This window comes from Asparagus officinalis, chromosome 3 (genome assembly GCF_001876935.1).
Source record: "Asparagus officinalis chromosome 3, Aspof.V1, whole genome shotgun sequence".
Lineage (NCBI taxonomy): Eukaryota > Viridiplantae > Streptophyta > Magnoliopsida > Asparagales > Asparagaceae > Asparagus > Asparagus officinalis.
In genome coordinates, this window is record NC_033796.1 from 56,724,777 (window position 1) to 56,750,547 (window position 25,771).

Sequence of the window (25,771 nt, forward strand, 5' to 3'; positions counted from 1 at the left end):
GCTGCCCGAGCTCCTCCTGCCTACACCGCCTCCGCCTCCTTTCCCCCTCAGCCTCAACCGCCGCGACCACCTCAGATCCAAGCTCCGACCCGAGCTCCGTCGAGGCCGCCGCAGCCGCACCAGACCCCAGCTCCGCTTCCTCCTCCGAGCCCAGCTCCAGTCCGCCCCCAGATCCTCCCCTCCTCCGTCCACCCACCTGCAGCCCCGCCAGGCCGCGCCGACAGCCCCTCTCGAGCCTCCTGCAGCCGCTCAAACCCCACTGTTCGCCGTCCTCAGCGACCCCTCGACCACCCCGACGTCCCCCAGCCCCCTCGCTCCCTCGCGCTGCTGTCCAACCTCCAGCGCCTTCCCTTCGCTCTCCAGACCCGCGTCGACACCCTCGTCAGTCCCCAACTCAGATCCGCGAGCCGTAGTCCCGTCCGTCGACGTCGATTCGTTCTACGAACCCCGAGGCAAGATCCCGCTTCTCATTGATTCATTATTCTTATCTGATATTTATAGATTTGACTTATATGTTATTATCTGCGTGGAATTGTTGATGATAATATTAAATGATCTTAAATGATAAATTAATATTTTTCTAGATTAATTAGAATTATTAAAGAAACTATTTGGAGAAAGAGTTGGTTTTGGAGTAATTATTAAATAGATAATTTAAAATAATTTATTTTGGAAAAAATGGATTTTTTGAATCGTTAAACTATTTTGAGAAAATATTATTTTAGAATAATTATTATGAATTAAAAGAATTTATTTCGGCAACGTAATCAGTTTTGGATAATTATATTAATTAAAAAGAATTTATTTGAGAACAAAATTATTTAGAAAAACTAGTAGGATTGCACGTGCAATGCACGTGGTATAATTTTTAATATTATTTTAAATTATAACTTTATATGGGGAAAGCTTTTGTATAAATTTAATGAATGTAAACAATATAGCCAACATATGAACAGAAACTAAAAATTCACAACGTTTGAACAATAAATTATATTTAGGGATCAATTAGGCGATAGTACAGTGGTTATATCATTGATCAATCAAAGACTATCACAAGAATTTACGTAAAAGTAATGTTTGATGATGTGGATGTAAATTCAAGCTTATGACGTTAGAGGCTTGCTAAGGCTTGTGAAACAGTTCAAGCTACTATTTGAATGGATCATAAGTAACATACTGGAAAGATATACAAAAAGCACTATTTCTATCAAAATTGTCTAACATCAACTCAAATTCCTTAATTAACATTACATCATAAAAACGGAACAGGATGATGCTTAATCACATCGGTACATTTCGAATAACTCAATATCAGCATTTCAGAATTGTGATTTAGAAAATTTCCGGAAAAACTCTCGATGATGTAGTATATACAATGAGAGACGACATGATACATGCCCCCCCTCCCCAACTAAATAGAGATAACTCATTTGATTCTCACTTCATATTCAGGATTGGATGGAAGCTTCATCCCATCCAACGCTGCGCAAAGGATTAGGCCTTCTTCCTCAAAATGTCAGTCAGCCCTTCTACTAGTAACAATTCCAGTGTTCTCATCCATCATTGCAAAGTTTGACTGTGAAATGTCAAGTCGACAAAATGATAAATTTCAAGCTGAATATATATCTACCACTTAAAAGAGAAGTATCTGAAGGAAACATCAAGAAATTTTCTTACAAAAAATATACTTGAATATTTCTTCAACAATTCACAGGAATGAGGAAAAAGTACTCCAATTTAATAGTAAACATATGATATGCCGAACACTTCCATGAAAGCTGGCACGTCTGACACGCCCAAATGTGTCGAAAGTGAGATGCTGGTTCATGCCAAAAATTATGAATTCTTTATTGTAATTCACATTAAAAGTAGGAACACTGTGAAGAAAGAAGTGTCTTCCTTTGAGAAAAGTTAATTGTTTTATGAATTGTTTTACTAAAATTGTAGACAACTTCTATCGCTATTATAGCACAATAACTTCAACTGACTACGGTATGAACTCCGAACTAATCTTGAGTCCTCCCTGATTTACCAGAAAAACAGTATCATAAGCCAATGAAGTTGTGTGACCTTCATTTGACCATTTTTTAGTGAACAAGCATGCACAAACCATTTGTATTATATGATTATTATAAACATCAAACCTCTTCCTGAAATTTCAGTTCATCTTCACATGTAGGTGGTTTTTCAGATATCAGTTAGGACGCAAACAATTGATACAAAATAACATCAATAATTGCTTGCGACATGACATATCTTGTTTCAACCTTGCGATTCAGAGAGTGTAACCTGAAAATCTTAGTAAATCATAATGAAAATTGAGGCATATTACAACAAGAAATTAAACACATTCTAACCTGCATAGTTGCACCATCAAAATCCCATTATATGATTGCTTAGGTTTAGACTCCGGTTCATATTTGTAAACAACACCTCTTTAGAGGAAACTAAATAAAAGAGATCAGACACTTTTGTGGTAAACACGACAAACTAAATCATCATGAAAGAGAGAAATTAAGTGCTGCCCAGATGATATTGTGACTGTATCAAAGCAATAATTCAATAAAAAATCATTATATCTTCTTTACATTGCTTAACTGGTGATGTGTTTTTCTCAAAAGAAAATAAATGTTGCGATCGTGATGAGTAATTGAGTATATCACAATAACAACAACAAGAAATACTTGCGTAGGGTGAAGAAAGAAGTTTTACCTGGAATGCAATGTCTCCAAGGGCCATGGCCAATCCAGCGCCCATCGACTCAAATGCTTCTCTACTTTGATAATAAACCCTTGGATCATATCCCAATAAAGAAAGATGTGCAGTGTCACTCCCACAACCCAAGCCAGCTTCCACAAGATCCATGAGCCTGTTTACTCCTGTCGAAGCAATTACATCCAAATTAGGAGTATTACCTACTTAAAGAGTGGTCTGGTGTTGGATTCTTGTCAATGAGACGTCACCTAATTCATCGATCAATATAAAATATTGTGGCACAAGCCTCGTATCACAATAGAAATTATGAATGTTGGGATTTGATCGATGTAAAAATGGATTTTTATTATAAGTTATTCACTACTGGGGCAATTAAACAAACTTGGTGGCAGCTTGACATGAGAAACAGTGAACATATCAGTTATTCATAGAACTCGGTGAGTATAAAATTTACTGTTAATTTAGAGTTACCATTCAGCTAATTTGGCTCTTTGTGAATATATAACAGAACAGAACAAAGTTCGAGTCATATTGCTCCAAGAGCAAGGGTCTTTCAAGATCATCCCATAATTAGTGTGCTTCAATTTCTCTATGTTAGGAAGTGGCATCATTTGAGCTGAGTTAAAAAATTTTGATAGCCTATAAGATGTCCAAAAATATTACTCATTTGTTACACAAATAAAATGCATTCTAGATATATTTTAAATTTTCAGATTCTAAAAAGACTAATGTTTTAAATGTAAATTCATAATTATTGTCATTATCCTATTTTTTCAAAAGATTTACTTTATATTTTTGAACTCAAAAACAAATGAAAACATAAAAAAAAAGAATTGTATGCGCACATCAACTGATAAATGATAATAAACAAATACCTTTCGTAGAACAAGCATATACTCCAATAGCTCATTATAAGTTCTAGGATATATGTCTAGGAAGTGTTTGATAAGTGATTTAAACTAAAACCTATACAGTATACCGCATAACTACGTACACATCTAAATAAATGTATGCATATATCCAAGCCCAATGAACCTATACAGTATACCGCATAACTACGTACACATCTAAATAAATGTATGCATATATCCAAGCCCAATGGATGTCCATGAAGTTTGGGTAAGGGTACGTGTCGGGTATAGGTGTGGCTTTATGATAGAAGTACCAGGTAACGTGTCGGGTATAGGTGTGGCTTTATGATAGAAGTACCAGGTAACATATAGATTACCACTTTGGTACTCGTGAAAAAGTTGAAAGAGGATAGACCCCACCATGTCTGCATCCAAGCCATGAAGATGAAGATATGATATTAGCAGTTGGTTTCTCAATAAATTATGTGTTGTGAACTCAAAGCAAAGAAGTCCTTTCCACTTGACCTTTTCTTTTGTAACCGGGCCAAGATGCGCGTGAAATTTATTAAGAAGAGTCATTTGATCCAGTTAAGCATAGACACATAGATAATCTGAAGCATGAAGGAGTATCATGTCAGATACCATATTGAAGGGGGGCAATATTTTATTTTTTAGCTGCTTTAGTTGTAAATTAATTAGAATTTTCCATGTGCCAGTCTAGCATGTAACTTTGTATGTTGATTTGTCTTCTACCTCTATGGCATACGTATTTCTAAAGTTACCTTTTTATTCCATGAAAGCAACTATGAAACTGGACACATGGACCTCATGTGTTTATTTAAAATCAAATTGAAATCCATACATACCCCATTACAAGTTAAAACTTAATATCAAGAGAAATAAAACTCGACATCTAGCATGGAAGAGGATGATGACATGAAAATAAACTTTGCTAGCACTAAGTAATATATCAGAATCAGAAGTTAAGAATCCTACTTGCAAGAAAGTAAAGATACACTTATGAAAGGATAACCCTTTGTAGTCAACTTCATTATAAAATGGTTCAATAAAATTGCTGAATTCATAGCCAATTTGCAGAATGCTTGCATTCCTTTTTCATTACTATCACCATTCAACTGCATTGAAGCTCAAAATGACGTATCAATGCTTAGCTAAACAGAAAAATTGAAGCACTATCTCAATGAACTCATTACCATGATGATGTTGATGATAAGATAAAGAAATCAATGGCATTATAACAATACTTTAGTGGTTTTATATGAAAATTTGTGGCAGCTTATAAAAAGTAAATAAAAGTTCCACCGGAAGCTTTTATAGATAGCACATTGTATATTTGCTGTTGATCTAAAATTTAGGGTTATAAAATTTGTTTTTGTTTTGTTTTTTCCCCAGAACCACTAATTGTTTATGATAGTTTTGTGGAAATTATTCACAATAATAAAATTTAAGCAAAAAAGTTGTCTACAGAGGCAGTTGACTGATATTTCTTTCTACATGAAATTAGGAATCATATATCAAAGAAATTTACATATATGCATGGATAATAAATGATATATACGTATATGTTATGTTTCTATAAATATCATATTTATGTATAGTATTTTTATACTTGGAAATACACAGATACATACAGGTGTGGACCTTATGGTTCAATAATTAAAAATTTGCTTTATTCAACCAGCTACCCATTGCTTTGCTAATATATATTTATCGCAGAAAGTGAAATAGTTACTTAAATGTAACATTCTAAAATCATTGAGACATACAGAGATCAAGTTGTCAAATGTTGGAAACAAGAGAAACAATCTTAATCCTGCAAAACAAACATATGACTGTAGAGGGAAGAGAGGGCGAGTCGTTTGACTAAAGAGCATAGATGTTTAATTGTGGCAAGAATTATACTTAAAAGAACATGCTGAAGTAAATAGTTAAATACATGTTCATATATAGACCAGTTACTTATTGTAGTTACAGATCTTTATTTATTAAAAAAGAATATGAACATATGAAAACAAAGATAAACACAGGCATCGAATGAGTTAACATAAAATCTTATATTTGCACTACAGTATGCTTGAAGAACCTGAAAGGTAGTGCTGAATCAACGTTATGGCACGAAGTCTCAAGTTCCTTAAATGCTTCTTCCACTCAATCACCAAAAAGCAAAAGCTGGTGAAGTATAAAAATCAGCACATAAAAGGCTCAAAAAGCTGTCCATCAAAGGAAAAGAAAATCAAGAATGAATTATAGTACATAACTTGTGGAACACAATCCATGCATCATCAATATTTTTAACTGATGGCGAAGATATCAATTAAACAAACATTGTAAATCCAATTACTGACATACAAATTCAGTACTGTCAAAAATAGAAAATACGTTGCACCTATTCTAATATCCCAAATACATTACTTCCTTAATAGCGAAACCCTCATGTATGAATCTTATTGTCCAGTCTCAACATATTAAAACATGATGTTAAGATTGGTTGAATTGTATCAAGACTAACCAAGATTGGACACATTGTCCCTTGAGTTTTTCATGACAACTACAATTTTGGTAAGTACGTTAAAAAAATACCTTAACAAGAACATCCTTAATGGTTACACATATTATGTTAAGGTATGCTAAAAAAAGTTATGTATCCTCTGTTTCAATAAACTTCACATATGGCGGATCTGAATATGATCCCTAAACTGCCATTTCAGTGGTGATATTCCTAACCCTCATAAACCATATGAACTTAGTTTTAGATATTTCATAAAATCCTCAATTGGATATTTGTTGTTGCAGTCAGTTTTAAGTGCGACTGATCATCTAAACCTATTTAAAGTATACAAGGAGAAGCTGAAGATCATTGCAGGAGAAGAAAGAGCAGCAGAAATCATCACAAAGAGTATGTATCTCGTTGTCTTGGGAACTAATGACTTATAAACCACTTATTTTATCATGCAACTTCGAAAATTGGGAGTATGATCTTCCTTCTTACATCAAATTTTATCATAAACCATATCAGGAGCAAGTCCCATTGACAAAATTAAGGGAAAACGTCAAAATTTGGCAAAAGGTACTGAATTTAAAGATGGTACCTTGGCAGTTTTCTCATCCCAGCTGAGATCTTTGAAGGGGGCGCGATCTTCTCCACCAAAATCTTGTTGAGTGCAGGAATCAAATGGGAAAGAAAAAAGTTAATGAAAAAAATCAATAATCAATAAGATCAATAAAGAATAAGAGTAGAAAAGTGCAGGATTAGTTTAAAAGAACGGATCTAACTGAGAAATGGAAAGATCGAGATTCAACTTACTTTATAATCTCGCTCCAGCTACCCTTCGATTATTGAAACCCTTGTCGCTTGAAACCACAAGAAATCGAGAATTAGGGAAAAATTAGAACAAAAGGAAAGGAATGAAGAACAAAAAGGGGAGAGGGTGAATTGAGCAGAACTAACGATTAGAGCTAAGGTTTTGTGTAGCGGAGTGAAGAATAAGAAGAAACCTTCGTGATCCTAACTGATGCCAAAAATCTGAGAATTGAGCAGATGAGGGCAGAGGCGGTGCGTTGATGACGAGGACGATAATACTCATATTTGGCATTTTATGACAGATCGTGGGACTGTGTTTGCTGAGGAGAAGCGTAACCGATGAACCGTGTAACCGAAGTTTAGGGCTTTTGATTTCTGATGATGAATTCTGTGTGACAATTATAAGGGATAAGTTTGGTATATTTAAATTGGTTGAAGGATAATTTGGGGTAGAGAAAGTTTTTCAAGAACTCCCTCTTTTAAAGGGTAGATAGATTATAATAATTTTAAAAGAATTATTTTGGAAAAAGAATCATTTTTGATAATTATGATGATTTAAAAGAATTTATTTGCAAAAAGGAAGTATCTAATTTGGATTTTAAGTAATTTATGATTTGTATGAATAGTTTAGAGGGCTGGATAACAAATGTTCATGTGATCGGATAAGGCTGTTGATGTATCTTCCAGGCCTCCCCATGATCCAGTGTAGCTTGGGGTTGGTTTGTTGGGTCAAAGTGGAGCCGGTGTAGCCACTTTGGTCCGTGAGCTTGATATTCACCTGATTCTTGCTTGAGTTCGAACCAGGCCGGAATCGGATTGCGTGTAGCCCTCTGACCGATCCAGTGTAGCGGCGTATTGGGTGCACGTAGAGGATTTGTGAACAGCCAGTTATCTGATGACAGGAGCGTTGACTCTGTGTGAGATGAGAACCAGTGAACCGTTATAGAATAGCTAGTTACCTGATCTTGTTATTTAAGGTGATTACAGATGCTTGTGAGAGGTAGACCAGTGGTAATTCTTTCATACATAGATCGGGATTAATATTTAATTATCTATAATTTGAGACATATGGTATATACATGAGGGTTTTCTTGTTTGGATTATTTCGCTCGACGTACTACGTCTCGAGTTGTAGATTTTTAAGTATTAATTCCATCTAGTGTATGCCCTTGTGACTTGGATGATTAGTCTGATCGCTAGCTGCATGACCTCGTTACCTGATCAATTTTGGATTCTTTATGTTATCATGATTTAGTAGTATTTTCATGTTGATTTGTGGATTTCAGTTGTACGTTCTTTTGTTGTTTCTGTTATCGTATCGTTTTTCGCATGGGATTTCCGTTCGTTCTATTTTTCTTTGTGGGGTCGGGTCTTGCCGTGCGCCATGCACCTGACGTACACCTGTTTTCTCTGGTGTACGTCAGACTTAGATGAAGAACAGGTTCAGCAGGAGTCAGAGGATTCTCAGCAGGAGTGCCTTGTAGACGGAGCAGAAGAAGAAGCCGAAGTCTAGTCGTCTTTTTATTATCTGTTGGTACTTAGTTTGCTTTTGCAGCATTTCCTTTTCCGCTTGATCATTGTATTTTATATTTTTTAATATTCATTTGTTCAGTTTTGTATAAGGGCATGTTTGACCCGTATTTTGATGTCTCGGATGTTATCCCATTTGTGATATGGTATTTTTATTCTGAGTTTGTCTATTATATTCTTGCTGATTGTGATCGGGGACCTGTGGCTTCGCATTGAACTTATTTCCAGACGCTTAGCGTATTAGGTTGAGGAGAAACATTTATTTTTATTTATTCTCCTTGATCTAATACGTCGCGGGCTTGTTCACGTTCCGATTCCCGGGTATTTGGGAAGCGGGGCGTGACAGGTTTTTTTGGTGGCCCATGCAGGTCACGGTCCCGAGTCCTCACTAGTAAGAATATAGACAACAGTCATGAACAGGTGGTGTACTATCTGAGTCGTACTTTGGTAGGGGCTGAATCTCGATATCCTATGATCCAGAAGGAGTGCCTCGCTTTGGTGTTCGCTATTCAAAAAATATGACATTACCTAGTTGGACAGACGATCTATGTTATTTCTAATGTTAACCCAGTCCAGGTGTTCATGACTAAACCGGCTTCAATGAATTAGAGGTTAACGAGATGGGCCCTACTCTTATCTCAGTATGACCTGCACTTTAAGCAATAGAAGTTGGTGAAAGGGCAAGCAATTTGCGATCTTCTAGTGGCTAACCCTGCGAAGGATACAGACGAATTGTACGAAGATTTGCCGAATGAAACCCACAAAGTCAATACTGTTGGCCTTCTTGTTTTGATGGTGATTTAGCAAACAATTTACATCTAATATTGTTTGTTTAGTGTTTGTGTTTTCGTATTTATTCTAGGCAAACAACGAGTTGGAGGATGGATGGAATATAGCTTCAACGATCATATCCAATGGAGGTTGGCGGATTAGTGGAGTGAAGCCTTGCAATTCAAAGTTAAAGATCAAGTTCAAGCTTCATCCGTGAGATTACCAAGTCAAGCATATTGAAGACCAATCAAGCTTGGGTAAATTAGTTTAGGGCTTATATTATGTGTGTTAATACTTCAAGTTCAATATCATATACACACATAGTTTATTGGTTTCCTTGTATATATATGTTGTCATATATATATATACAACACAAGTTTTGGTTTTCATATTTACAAATATGAAATTACATATTTCATATTACTATTGTGATTTGGTTTAACTACTTAGATATGAAACAAATATATTTTCATATACATACTCATATGTTTCATTTTCTATTGTATTTGTGAAAATATTATTTTCTTGGTTTATAGACCTAACAATAATCATATACATCTTTTATTAGGTCTACAAAATCATTTTGTGATGTTTCAAAACATGGTTAAGCTAATATGTCAAAACTCATGTGTTCACACTTTTATATTTTGGACAATTTTGTAGCATGTGTATTATCATGTCTACAATCATTTTTTAAAGTTTCATAATTTTTGGAATTTATTTGATATTTTAAACAGTATTTTAAAACCAGCAAACTGCTTTCAAACCTGAATTTTTCATATGTCAGTTTGCGGTCGACCACCACGGTCGACCGCGTCTATGTCTTTTCCTGAGTGGGCAGCAGAAACTTTTACGGTCGACCGCCATGGTCGACCGTCAGCTAAAATTTTCCCACGGTCGACCGCCACGATCGACCGCTAAAGTTTTTGGAAAATTCTGAGCTTTGAAAGTGGCTCACGGTCGACCGCGAGTTTTCCACGGTCGACCGCCGTATGCTCAACGGCTCTTTTTGTACAGAATCATATTCCTGATTTTCAAGGATTTTTGTTGTTTTGCTTTGGGGTTTGCTGTTGTTTTCTCTTCCTATTTAAACCCTCAAACCCCTTCTATCTCAGTAACCCAATGGATAGTTTTAAAGAAGTTTAAAAGAGTTTTAAAAAGGGTTTTAGTTGGGTTCAAAGTTTATTTGGTTTGTGAAGATTGTTTTACAAGTGGAGAAGATCATCTACAGTGTTTGAACTTCATTTTAATCCTCCTCTCCAACTTGATTTTCAGAGAAAAATTTCTAAACTCTATTTCTAGCTATTTATTGTTTTGTTCATAATTTCTATATGCTAGATTTTAATTGAGTTTAGTTGTTTTGATTTTCTCATTGCTTACACATACAACCTTTGAGCTTATTGTATTTACATACATTGTATAATTAGGTTGTGGGAGTTGTAACAATTGAGAGTGAGCATAATTGTATTCTCATCTTTTGTAGAGAACAAATTTATTATTTGTTACAATTGTGAGATTGTAAAGTTTTCGGTTAGCTAGAAAACCGAATTTATTATTTGTTACAATTGTGAGATTGTAAAGTTTTCGGTTAGCTAGAAAACCGAGTGTGAGGAGTGTACGTTGATCGGTGAACGTTTGTGAGATTGTAAAGTTTTCGGTTAGCTAGAAAACCGAGTGTGAGGAGTGTACGTTGATCGGTGAACGTTTAAAACCGACATTGTGAGTGTGAGTGTATACGTTGATCGATGATCGTTAAAAACCGACATAGTGTGGTTGTAAATGTTATTCGGGTGAGCATAGAAAACCTGATTATGATAGTGGATTTCTCTCTGGGAGTGGGAAGTGGAGACGTAGGACGGAAGGTCCGAACTCCATGATCATTTGAGTGTGTTTGAGTTTGTCTTTGGCGCATTTGGAGACGTAGGACGGAAGGTCCGAACTCCATGATCATTTGAGTGTGTTTGAGTTTGTCTTTGGCGCATTTGCTTATGCATTTATCTTATATCCCATGATCATTTGAGTGTGTTTGAGTTTGTCTTTGGCGCATTTGCTTATGCATTTATCTTATATCGCCAGTTGCCTTTACTCTTGTATATTTTACCCTATCACATTTGTAGCTTGATTATGTCACCCTTGTGTTAGTTTATATATCCTTGCATATATTTCATCATTTACCTCTTTGCTAGGATATATCTCTTTGTTCATATTGCTTATCCTAGCTCATATATCTTGTTGTATTTCATACTTGCTAGGATAACTTGTTAATTTATTTTAATTAGCACAAAATCGGATTAGATTAGCATAAGACCCTAATCCCCCCCCCCCCCTCTAGGGTCTAAAACCACCAAGGCTTGCTTCACTCTCTGGAACAAAACATTCAAGCATTGGTTGATGCCGGCATCATAAGGCCTAAATGAGCCGCATGAGAATGGTTTCCTCAGATGAGTATAAGAGTTTAAACTGCTTCTTCCATTCCTCCAACGGTTATACGAGATTAAACTGCTTTCCTTATTTTCAATAATGGGAAGTTCCTAGAGAATATTACTCTTAATATTCTTATGGATAACCTGACAATGTGGCTGAATACAATTGGATTCAAGATTGCTAAAGAGCTGGGGGTGGGTTACCTTAATGCATTCCAAAGGAAAGTTCCGGAAGGATACTACACATGGTATTCTTAAGGATAACCCAAAACTGATTATTCATGGTGAAAACCAGTCATCAAAATAATTCATTCCTAATTATGATTAAGAACCTCCCGCTATAGCTATTTAATCATTTCCAAGCTGATTAAAACCCACCCACTATGATTTTCCGAGCACTCATTCGTCGAGATGAGATTCAATGACTTCATCCGGTTAATCTTCCCTCATGAAACTCCCATAATATAACTATGGAGTGCTTGATGATTCACAGTCCTGTAGGCAATAAAAATTTCTTTTAATTCCTATCAGAGAAGTACAAAACAAGACTGCTAAAACCTCGCCCGAAATAGCAAAAAAGGAAAACGCTGATATCTCTTAAACCAGAAGGGATTTGGCGAAACGAACATAGACAAACCAAACCCTATGGGTTGGTTTGGTAGGCTCCTTCTCATCAAGATAGGCTAATTTCATATATAATTCGTCAAATTCTGACTTACGGTTTGAAAGTTATGACATGTTCGTGGCATGTTTTGAAGCTCGCCCTCATAAAGCAAGTTCGCCTGCATAGCCTCGCCTGCAGAGCTCGCCTGACAGTTTGAAGCTCGCCCAAGCTCGCCTACACAGACTCACCTACATAGCTTGCCTGACAACTTGAAGCCCGTTTGATTCTGGTCAAGCTCGCCTATAGACCCTTAGTTCGCCTACAGAGTCGCCAGCCCGCCTGATTGATCCAGGCTCACCCGAAGGCAAGTTCTCCTGCACAGGCTCACTTGTAGAGCTCGTCTGAAGACTAAGCTCGCCTGATTGAGGCCAAGCTCACCTGTAGGCCCTTGGTTCACCTGCAGAGTTGCCAGCCCACCTGCATGATCCAGACTCGCCCAAAGGCAAGATCGTCTACATAGCCTCGCCTAAAGGCTAAGCTTGCTTGATTCAGGCTAAGCTCGCGTGCAAACCCTTGGTTCACCTGCAGAATCGCCAGCTCACCTGCATGATCCAGGCTCGCCCTAAGGTAAGCTCACCTGCACAACCTCATCTGTAGAGCTCGCCTGAAGGCTAAGCTTGGTTGATTCAAGCCATGCTCACCTTCAAACCCTTAGCCCGCTTGTAGGGTTACTACCCCGCCTACAGGGTTAGCAGCTCACCCACATAGGTCGCTAGCTTGCCTAGCCTATCAGTCGCCTACTTGAGACATAGGTGCAATCACTTCCCTTAATTTAAGGGATTGACTATACCCAGTAACGGAGCGGTCATTTGCCATGATTTAAGGGATTGACCATACCCAGCATGGGAAGAGTTATTTTTCATAATTTAAGGGAATGGTCACATCCATTCTCTCATGTCCTGAGGAAGTGGTTGTTCACCACTTTTTCTCTATAAATAGACATTTTGTCGGGTGGTCCATTCCCATTAAAATAACCAAGTCTATGTGTTCTAACTCGTAGCACTAAGTTTAAGGGAGTTCATTCTGTTAGCGTAACGTTACATGTGAAACGGTCTTTGACAATTCACAAGCTAGCCCGACTCAAACGGTAGTCAGTAAAGGTTCATCAAATCCATTGAGGGCTAAGGATTTGCTAAAAACTCTATAAGTATTATGGTCAATTATTCTAAGCAGAATGAGGAATCATAATAAGAATGAAAGTGCACTGAACAAATATATATATTCATTGATGAAATCATGTGTTCAGATAAAATAATTACAGTCATTCTATGTCAAGCTTATGAATAAGGATTTGTTGCTCTAATTTGAAGAATTCTTCGATATAAGTTCACTCAAGTTCACACTACAGTTTCACCTTGAAAGATTCTTCAGAGGCAGATAAAGTCCTTGCAGCTTCCTCCTCCATTTTGGCTAACTTCTCCTCGGAGAGCACCACTTTGCTGGATATCACAAGCTTGCTATGTTCCTCCCCGACCCTGGCCACCTCCAAAATAGCCCTTTGCCTCTCCGTCTCTGCAAGCTTGTGCTTAAGTTCCATTATCTCGGTGTTGACAGAAGCTAAGGAAGAATCGAGTTCGTGTAGGTTGCCCAATCTTTCAGAGAGAACCTCCTTCATCTGACAAACTCACTTTCTTTGTGCCTCGAGCCCGAGCTCGGCAGATGCTCGAGCTTTATACCATGATTGTAGGCGGGTCTTCATCTGAGCAGCGATATAAGCAGGAGCACCAACAGATCGGAGTGCTTACAGCCTTTCAAATTCATACTCTAACCACTTCAGGTCATTGGTTAAGGCATCTGCAATATTTGGCGAACCAGTGTCCCTTATCGAGGCTATCTTGCGCTCGAGGAATGGTCAGAATTGGTTGAAAAGGAACCCATTCTACAGAAGTTTGTCGATCAATGACCATATAAAATTGAAGAAATGGCTGACCTCCAAATAGAGGATCAGCTTCTCTGGATCATCATCTGACAGTAAAGCCTTAACTGCATCGCAGAGTTGAGACGACAATCCTATAAAAAGAAAAAGGGGAGAATATTCCAGGGACATGAAATGATTCTAAGTTAAAAAAATAGTGTGAAGGTCACCAATGTATGCGGAGCCACCCTATTCCATTTGCTCAACCTCACGAGTCGCAAGAAGCACTATTGGTGTAGCAGCCGTTGAAGAACCAACTTCTTCAGCTGGTCTTATGGCTTGTTTAGTTAAACCCCCCCAATAGTTACTGTAGCTCGTGTCTCCAAAAGAATTAGGAGTTGCATCTCGGGAGCTGATGACCGAGTCTCGATGACAATTCCTGCCAACAATAAGAAATCGAGACCCTCAGGTTCATCAGACTCTCCAATAAGAGTAGTTGTATCAGTCTTAACAACTGGTCCTACGATTAGAACTCTCCTGTGATTAAATAAAAACAAACAAATGAATATGTAACATGGGAATAAAAATCATACCGGTAGGCAAACTAGATGTGCTCATCGGCTCAACAGCCTCACACTGGGTTTGTTCAGATAGCATATCCTCAAATAGTCTGTCATCAGAGTCCAAAGAGGCGGGTATCAGATCGGAGGAGGGTATACCTGTCTCTCCAAGGACCGCATCACGGGAATTTCCCCCTTCGTATAGATCCTCCATTGAAACACCTATAGAAAACCCAAGTGTAATGACAGGAAAAGGAAAAGTCAAGAATGCATGATAAGTGAGAAGCAAATTCACCTCTAGCAGCTCCGTTGGGTTCCGCATTCCTAGCACTCGAGTCCACTTCTTGGAATTTTTCTAAGAGAGCAAGAAGCATAGAAACAATTAACGGAGATATGAATTCTGAATCGTTCAATTCCTGCCAAATGAAAGACGTATCACTGGTGTTAGATGTACCTGGATCTTTAACCCTTTCATTCATATTGGGTCCGTCACTAGAGTCCACACCAGCTTCAATATTTTTACACGCTTTAAACATCTGCAGGCTCTCTGGCCATGGCCTCATTCATTTGTCATGAGAAGTTAAATCTTTCGAAATCATCAAAGCTGGGAGAAAGGGGATCATATGCCTCTTCACCTTCTTCACGACCTCCTAAGATGCAGTGATGGTTAAGTCTAAGAATTAATAGGTAAAAGAGTCAAAAGATCATGAAGAGTTGAAACATTACCTTCTCCACCGACAGGCATGTCAGTGGTAGGCCTTGTTTCAGAAGCCGGGGGTCCACTATGTCGCTTGTAAGCTAACATTTTACGCTTAATAGGGCGAGCCTCCTTTGGATCGATGACTTGTTCATGAGCAAATTTAGAACGTGACTCTAGCCTTGAAGCGACTTGAGTGTAGGCTGAGAGCTCGTTCGACGTATGGGACAAAGCCTTTCTTCTTCTCCCTCCTCCTCGGAAGCTGCACCAGGGATTTCAACTCACATCTTGTTAGGATAAGTGTGTAAAACTCACATTCTTGGCTTCCTCGGAGCCGGTGAAGGCTTAGGCAAGCTAGAGTGGCGAGCCTGATTAGCCAACACTAACTCAAATAATTCTAAAGAGATAGGATCCGACAGACTTGTTTCCAACTCCTCTTCCTCGCCATTGGCTCCAATATCTTCACCACGTGTAGCATAAGGTTCCGAGGCTTCTTCACCAGAGGGAAAGACAGACTCCCTCCGCATTTCATGACTAGAAGGACCCATCGACTCCCTCCTTCTCCTCTTCTAAAACTCGATATCATTCACCATCCGAGTAACAATCCGAGCAGATTCTTCGTTTGCTAACTCTATGATTGGTCGTATGGGCACAGATTCATTAGCTACCAAAAGCCACCGACACTACAGAAAAGTCAGCTCCAATTTATGCTCAACACCAGGAAGGCTAAACTCAGCACCAGTATAGCCGGTGATATTCCATAGCCAAGCCCGAGCCCTATCTATTAGACCATCATGAGTCCGGAGCTGTCGGTTCGGGTTCCCGATATAAATCTGATCATACCCGAATTGATGAGCGAACCGACACGGTAAGTACAGCTCTATATAACAGTAATTCCATACATGAAAGATCACATAGCCTGGCCGGATATTAATCAACCAATCAAAGCAACCAGAATCGAGGGAAGTCAGATCCATACTCAGCTTCTTCATATCAATCAGCGAGTCACCATATTGACCCGAAAACCGCGGGAAACAAGTAGGGAAGACCCAACACTTTTGGTTCTGAAACTACTTTTTAATCTCCGCGAACCCTTGTCCTTTCCATTTGCAGTTTTCGATTAATTGGAGAAAAGGAATAGAGGGATCTATAAAAGTTGGAAGGCGACATCATGTCTGAATAGTGAAGGACCAACCCAAGCCATTAAATAAGTATAGGGAAGTTATACCTTTGTGAGAGGAATCTAAGCTAATGGCTTACCCTCCCCTTGAGTGAACGCACTCACAATTTGGCGAAGCCCTCTGTGAATATTCATGGTCATCGCCAGAAGAAGAGAAAGATTCTTCTGATGAGTGAGCAGAACTACGGGATAAAGAACTTCTAGAGGCAGTGCGTCGGTAGATTGATATGGCACTTCTTTAACCAAATGGTGAGGTACCCGGCAAGCAACGTCATAGGCCGGATCGCTTTACCCCTTGCTACAAAAATATTTGGAACTTGGTTCCAATAGCAAAACCATCCTCAACACCAGCTATAGTGTAAGACTGGGCATTGGACTTTGTGATTAATTCATTGACTTCGGATGGGCTCAGCGACGTCAACTCATAGATTGTCTTGCCCAAGCCACTGTCTGTGTTCTTGAATAGATAATCCACACATTTCTTCAAAGTTATCTACGGCCGCAGCTTCTTTGATAATAGATCAGCACCTGCCAGAGCTATATGGTAGTGGCAGGTGAGATCCCAGAGAGTATTATAGTGGTTGGGTGTCCGTGACTTCAACTGTTGCTGCTCCCGGTTAGAAGGGAAGTATTGTTGATAAATCATGTTACCCATCGGGAGATGGGAGACTTTATGCATCTCGTGCAGTGTTAATCCTAACTCACCATACTTGGTCAAAAATATGTTGGTGTCGGGATTGTAAAGTTCCAATAGTGCCAGGAAGTGAGGGACACTGATCGTCAGCCCATAGGTGGTGGCACAGATAGCTACGTACAGACCACTAGCCTTCAACTCCTCACTAAACTGGTCCAAGATATAATTTCTCAAGCGAGCCCACCAAAGCTTATCCGACAAATGCACCCATCTATAACATTGGTGACCGGTTGCTAGCATCTCTAGACCCAAAATCACGAACCAGTTCTTCACAGTGTTAGCAATAGTAAAGATTTCACCTTTGGATGGGTCATTCAATCCCATGATCCCCGGATGTAACCCTGTTATCCGATTTTGATCACTTGTCCCAGGAGTCGTGTCATGGGTGATATAGTCGCAATCAATATGGTCGTATTCCTCTGTTACCACCATGACATTTCCTACGGAATGGCTTGACACTGTAGCTCGGTCAGCGAACGATGATGAGGAATCGGAGGGAGGTATAAATGGCCACCGTCATCATGATGCAGCCATTGCTCAGTTTCAAGAGATGTAGCAGCTGGATCTTTGACAGAGTCACCAAATAAGTAGTCTGGCTTCCTCAACGGATGCGTAGAACTTGGATCCTTCACTAGGAGCGCATCCGTAAAAAGTTGCCTTAAACTACAGCGCTTTTCCTTCCGTTATTAGCTGTAAGAGCTCTTCCGGTACACCCGGAGCGAATTAGGAAACCACCGGTATAGGGATGGGCTCATTAGTAGAGGCATAAGCCTCACGGCAGTGGCCTTCCACCGCATGAGCATTAAACCCCATTGAGAGAAATTCAACTGAGGTAAAACAATATACAATTATTAGATATAGTCATAAATATCTATGTTAAGGCAGTATAGGCATCAAACTCAACTCACAAGCTGTGAGATAGAGTCACAGCCTAATAAATGGCGAGACGATCGCAACTATATGACACACGTAAACGACTATGCATATTAACGTGCGAATGCCACGATAACATACCCAAGTCCGCGTGATAAGACACGACATGAGATTGCCCCATATTGCCTTAAAACGTGTTTTGACCAAACAGAACATGACTTGTGAAGCGTCCACCCTCACGAAGGAGGATAGCGGCTCTTCCCAATTGTCTCACAAAGGAGAGCAAAGCGAGGATATCATACTAGGTACATATTCATGATGAATTAACTAGGCGAGACGATTAAGAGCCATACTATACACACAAAGCATGAGATATATAGTCACACAAATAACGCGGTAATATACCAACCCTTTGGAATATAGTACAGCAGGAAATCGCCCCAAGTTAATTCAGACATGTCTTGACTAAGCAAAACACGACTTGTGGAGCGTCCACCCCCACGAAGGAGGGTGACGGCTCTTCCCAATTGCCTCACCAAGGAGAACAAAGTGAGGATGCAATATACAATATGATATATTAATATTGAATTCGTGAATAAAAGAGGCAATGACGTTATACCTGTGCAACTGAAAGGTGCTGGCTCGGGCGACTAAGTCGCCGAACAACCCCTCGGGATACGTGACCTCTTTGGTGATATGAATAATCCGCAAAGAAAATTAGGGGTTTAGTTATATCAAGAAGTGAATACAAGAAAGATCGTGCAATAAATCAAGCCAAATATCTCAGAGTTTCGGTTCGAGAGATACACGTGACAAAACAAGAAAGCACGACGTGCCTACAAATCTGATTCTTGTGCACGACTAAAAGACCAAAAGTCACAAGCCTAAATCTGGCCAAATTCACACATGCGAGGGTTCAGCCAAGCTATAGGTTTGGAATATGTTCAATGCCAAAGGCCTTACTTGGCATGGATACGATTGAAGACCCGTTTTGATTTTTATTTACGACTATCTGTTCAACAAATCGAAGTCAAATGATCATCAACCAAATAACAACGAAAAGGAGGCACAAATTTGTCTTAAGGATAAAGTCAAGAGGTTCAAGTCTTATCCCAAAATAAAATTAGATGGAGAATTTTGGTCATCACCAAAACAAGAAGAGTCATTTTCAACCGTTTAAAATTCCTGCCACATACAAAACTAAGTATTTATGTGGAACCAGAAGTTTGAAGCTCAAGAAATTACAGTGAGGGTTTCTGCTACATTAAACGTTCAAGAATGAGCCAAAGACATTAATCCCTACTCATGGTTGAAGCTACATATTTAAATTCTGCTTTCAAGCAAAAGCATCAAGGAAGATCAAGGTTTTGGATTCCCTCTCAAAATTCTAAGCAAAGCTTCAGTTTGTATTCAAAACATAGATAGATGATTCACGTGGTCAAACCAAGAATGTCCAAGCTCGATTCTTGTCATCAAACCAGATATTTCAAAGCAGTGGTTCAAACCCCACACACAACTAAGCTCAATTTTAGACTCTCAATCCAAAATCAACCAAGCAAATGAATTAGGTTTTCATCTATACCCTCAAGACCGAAATTCAAGAGTTAAATGGGCTTAAATTAAAGTCATGGGGAATGAAGCGTACCTAAAACCTGATCAAGAACGGAGAAGGTGAAGCAAGAAAACCCACGTCGTAAATGTTCTTCAAGACCCGAGTGAAAACCCTAAATCCCAAATTGAAGCTACAAGATCCGAGATAAAGCCCTAACACTCAAATTGAACGAAAAAAAAATTTGAAGAAGTTGAGGGGTTTAAAGAGAAAGGAGGAGGGAAGAAATGAATTTTTGAACTAAAAAAGAAATTCCAAAATAAAGAAAGGAAGAAGAAGAAGAGATCGGGTTTTATAAACCCTGAACCAAACCCAAATCAGAGTTAAACCGAACCAAACCCGGGTCGAATCACCTGAACCAAGTCAAACCTGACCATAGCAAAGTACGAGCCACGAAACACTAGCTCGCACGTGTGGCAAGCCTCGATGGTACTCCGCATGTATTTTTGCCCATTTTTGAGTATTTTCGACATATACGGCACCTGTATACATACTCCAATAGGTATACAAGGTTAAACTAATTCTCAAAACTCCCAGGAGTATACGAGTATAAACTGGTCCTCCTAGCTCCATCGCCTTAAGAGTTTAAACTGTGTAGACTCCAGTTAACGTATGAGTATAAACTATGTTCACGCCGGTCAACGCGTCGATAGCCTTGCCAAAATAAGGCTAAGGAAAATTCTGGGTTAGAGGACGATTCTAAGGAGTTCAATCATACTCAGATATGAATTCCCGACGAAGATGATCAGTTCAAAGTCAACTCAATGGTACGAACTAAGTTCAGAAACTTACACACCAATTTTAATTCAAGAGTTCAATAACGGTCAGTCGATAAACATAGTACCGGAAGAACTTCATCTACTTGACAAAATACTGAGTGGATTGAAGACTGAAGAAATCGAGAGCTGAAGCCAATTACAGGTCCTGTCACACCGATTGAAGGTCTGGCCTATCACATCCAAAGTATTTCAAACTCTTCTATAAAAGAAACAAGACTGAAACACTTTGGAGGGGATATATGTAGGTGTTAAAAATTACCTATAGGTCCCCAAACACAGTTCGAGATAGAGAAAAGATGATGAGCATTATTATCCGGGTCAAGGAAGATTATCCGATGCCGATAAACGTATGAAGCAAAACGCACAAGTCAACGAAGTGATAAAACGTGTGTAAAGGGGGAAAGCAAGCGAAACAAAGGAGATACAAATAGCTAAAAGGGTCAAAAAGATACAACAACAGGCCAGGAGGCTCGCGTGAGTGCGAGCCACCAAATGGTGGCTCGCATGCATGCGAGCCACCACGACTATTTTGGCCTCCCAAACCTCCCAAAATACGGATTTTGATGTTTTTTAAGGATTTTTCATTGCAGAGCCTCCCCAACTATTCTGAAGCTATCCTTAAATATGTTTGGGCAGTTATCAACTAAAGAAGATGTCAGAATTCCTATCTTATCAGAAAAGACAGTGATAAAAGCCTATAAATAGAAGCCTAGGGTCTTCATTGGAGAGGATCTTAAATCTGAGGACGAGGTGTTGTCAAATTAAGCAGTAAACCACGAATTTCAGAGGAGAATTGGCTGATCTTAGTAAAAATTTTCATAAAGAAAAAGCCTTTGAAAGCCCCTCTTTCCTCCGAATCAAACTTTGTTTTGATCTCGAGAAGAGCCACAATCTCGCATGGTCATGATTGTCACTGTTGTAATTGTTTCCTTCGTGAAATAAGAGCATAATTAAACTTGTTAACTGGATCTGATACGCGATGGTCCACGGACTAACACGTCCCTAGCACAGGCAAAGATCCCATGCAAAGCAACAAGAGATAAACTACTATAGCATTTTGTTGGATAAAGTTATAATTTTTACTTTTTTATTGTAAGAATATCTTATAAAAAGATTGACTTTTCTTTCAGTTTGAACTTGTAATCGATAAACGGTGTAACAGGTTTAATAACAATAAAAAAAGTAACTTTTAACGAAAACACTAATATGTAACCTTAATAACCAATCCCTAAACTTCACAACCAATTCTTAAGGTTGATAAGCAATCTCTAACCTTAACAACCAATCCCTAAGGTTAATAACCTATCTATAACCTTCATAACAAAAGCCTAACCTTAACAACCAAACTACAACATTAACAACCAATCTGTAATCACAACCAACCAAAAGAGTTTCAGAAAACTTACGATCCCTTTTGTTCCTCGCATGAAACTTTGATTGGATTGAACATGATGTACAAATTTTTCTCGTCGAAGCCAGCTTTAATGTAGTTGAAGGCTTTAATGACGTTGAGCACATGTTCCTAATGTCTAGATCGATCTTGCAAGGAGTCATAATGTTTGGCAACATTATTTTTTACATCAAACTCCAGGAGATGCTAATGATCTCCTTCGACAATGGGAACTAATAGGTTAGTAATTCCTTCATCGATGAAACTTTTGATGAAGCATTCATATGTAGCCCAGTAGTCAGGTACTCCTTTTTCTACATGTATTGTATGCTATGATCAAGAATTAGAATGTCAGTCACTTTTAACATTGATTGAAATAGATAATAGATATAGATACTTATTCAAAAGAAAATAAAGACCAGCCCATATTTTTTATGATATGATTCGTTTGGAGGTATGTTCTGCCATTCACATATTGTATCGATTAGAACCTCAGTAACCTATAAGTTGACAAAAAAGAAATAAATAATAGTAACAGAAAAGATGATAAATAATAATTATTATGAATAAATTTTATCTTACTGAATCATCAAGTCGACCATCACGTAAAAGAAGCTCAAATCTGTCAATAGATGACCATTAAGATTTGTATATTTTAATCATACTACAAAAAGAATGAAACAATTAATATACATTAATAACAAGTACATAAGCATAACAACCAAACAGTAACCTTAACAACAAATCCGTAACCTTAACAACAAGTCTGTAACCTTAACAATCAAGCTATAACCGTAACAACTAGTTGGTAACCTTAAAAAGAAAGCAATAAAATTAAATTATGAGCTAAATACTTACTTGTTTCCCCTACAAATACAAAAATGATTGAGAGGTTTATTCTCCACTTTCGTCAATAGGGCAACAACATTTGTTGATGCCTTATAATTATGAAAAAATGTGGGGTGCTTATCATAAAATTTGATGATGAAACCTTCAGGAAAGGGAACCCTCATATTTAAGTCATTCCTAAACTTTTCTTCTTCCTCAATTAGAGGAGAAGTAATGAAGGTTTTTCAAATTGAGCGGGGATCACCATGTAGCCTAGCAGGCGGCAACTCTGTTTCCTTTTCCCCACCTGCACTATCTCCTTTTCCCCCACTTTTATAACTCCATTTTCCCTCAATATTTGTTTTTCTTTAGCTACCTTCTTCTTTCTCTCAGTGAGAGGGGTAACTACATGCCTAGAAGTCTTCATCCTTGCACTTGCTTTACTTCTTTTAAAGGGTGCAGGCACCCTTGCATCCCTCTTGCTCTTATTCATCTTAATAAAGAGAGAAACTTGTTCATCCTCAAAAAATAAGTCAGCTTCTGGTAGAGGGACTTCCTCTGGGTGAGGACATTCCCTCTCCGTATCAATGCTAGTAGAATCAGCTGGAGGGAAATCCTCTGTTGGAGGGACTCCCCCTGGTCGAGGGCATTCCCTCTCCTTATCAATGTTAGTAAAATCAGGTTAAGGTAATTCCCTCTCAATCTCAATGTCAGCCACGTCGTGTGGAGTGACTAATTCAAAAAATATTAATTAACATTTTCAAAATATAATATGTAAAAACTTTAACAACCACTCTCTAACCTTAACAACAAATCCATGTACTTAACAACCAATCTCTAACATTAACAATCAATCTCTAACCTTAAAAACCAATTTATATACTTAATAACCAATCCGTAACCCTAACAACCAATTTCTAACTTTAACAACCAATTTATAATCTTAACTACTATACAATATAATTCACAAATAATAAAAAAAAGGTCTAACCTGTACAAGTTTCCTGCTCCATTGCTGTGTTGGACACCTCTCCCGTCAGCCTCTTATTGGTATATACAGTGAGGCTATTGCATCGGGCATTGCTCAGCTCCTCTCTCAGCCTTCTCACTTGTGTAGAGAGAAGCTACTTTTACAGATAGAGAAGTTATCTCTAGTCGGTTGGCTAACACTATGATCTTTATATTTCTTCTCATTGTCACGACAAAATTTTTGATTCATTATCGCGATCCTCTTTCAATAACTAAGTTGTTGAGGTAATTCTATTTGATCAACTCCCTCATTGTGCTACTTAACTGCTTCATCAATATTATGTGGCATAGTCTACGTAATAGACAGATAAAGTATTATTAAAAAAACAATTTAAAACCAAGAGACAAAATTAATAACAAATTCATATAATTAAAATTACTACAATGCTTATCCATCCTTCAAGAATGTTGTCATCTTCTGATCCTCTTTTCTTTTTTGTTTTGGAAATAGGCTGTCTTGGGCTATGTGCCCCACCGGTGTCTCTAGCAGCCGATTCCTTATTCTTCTCCCTCTCTCTGTCTTTCTCTATTTCCTTTTCTCTTCTTCTTTCTTCTTCTCTTTCCCCTTCTCATGCTCCTTCTCCCGCAAACCTCTACCTGATTCTCTAAAAACATTCTCAAGACTTTAAACTTGGCCCTGTAACTGTGGAATCTTTATAGTAGCTTGCTTAACTTTAGCTACAATTATGGTCAATCTCAGGGATCCACCAACTTCTACTAGTTTCACCCTATTTGTGAGGGGAGGCCGTGACATTCTTCACACTTGGCTTCTTGATACCAGTAAGTTCATAATACTACAACTTCACATGAGAAAAATAGAAGATTAACAACCACTCTGTAACCTTAACAACAAATACATAACCATAACAACAAAACCATAACCTTAACAACCAAACTATAACCTTAACTATAAATATGTAACCATAACAATAAAATCGTAACCTTAACAATCAGACTATAACCTTAACAATAACTCTGTAACATTAACAACCAACCTGTAATGTTAACAACTAATCATCAACCATAATAACAAGCCTGTAATCATAACAATCAATCTGTAATCTTAACAACTAAATTGTATACATAACAACCAATCCCTAACCCTAACAACTAACAACTATACTTAAGAACTAACCTCTAACCTTCACAATCAAGAATGCATAAAATTTACTCATTGCTCTAAACAATAAAAAGTAGGAATACTTACATAAACAAGCTGGGTACACCCTTACAGATATACAATCTTCTTTCCTACTCCAGGACCCTTCAATGCCTTTTCAAATGCATAAATTATCTAACTAAAAATATAGGTCCCTCAAGCAGTGTTATTTGCTTGTTCGATATTGTCAACATACTTGAACAAATACCTTGGTATGCCAGGAACACTACTTGGGCACCAGATTATGCTCAGCTGATAGAGGATCTATAGCAAGACAAAGTCCTTCACATCTTAACGATCAGTTGATTGTACAAGATTTGTGAGTAGATCCTTAACATAGCATCTGGTGGATGCTGGAGGAGGAGCCCTACTGTTGTCACCCTCAAGTTTGGTAAAATACCTCCACCAAATTTGATTTTTTCTATCTCGGTTGGGGCCAACAAAATCCCCCTCATTGGATAACCATGTATGGTTCATTATCCAATCAAGGTTGAATGAGCACTCGATGTATTCTCTAGTTTTTATATTAGTAAAGACAAATTTCATCTTATTCTCGTCCCACTGTCTCAGCACCTAGTTGAAAGTGGGAAGATCAAGACCAAGAGGGCCAAAATGAACATAGTGTTTGAATACACTATTTTCGTAGGTCTCCCAAAGCCTTTTTGCCCCATATGATGAACTAAAGGATGCATAAACTCATAGTAAGCAGTAAAGCTGGAAGTAGGCCACAGCTCTGATAGGAACTTTGCCTTTTGTCTACAAAGCAAATCTGCAAGACACAATTAATTTGAAAATAATCTATAACCATAACAATTATGCTGTAAAATTGATAAAGAAACTGT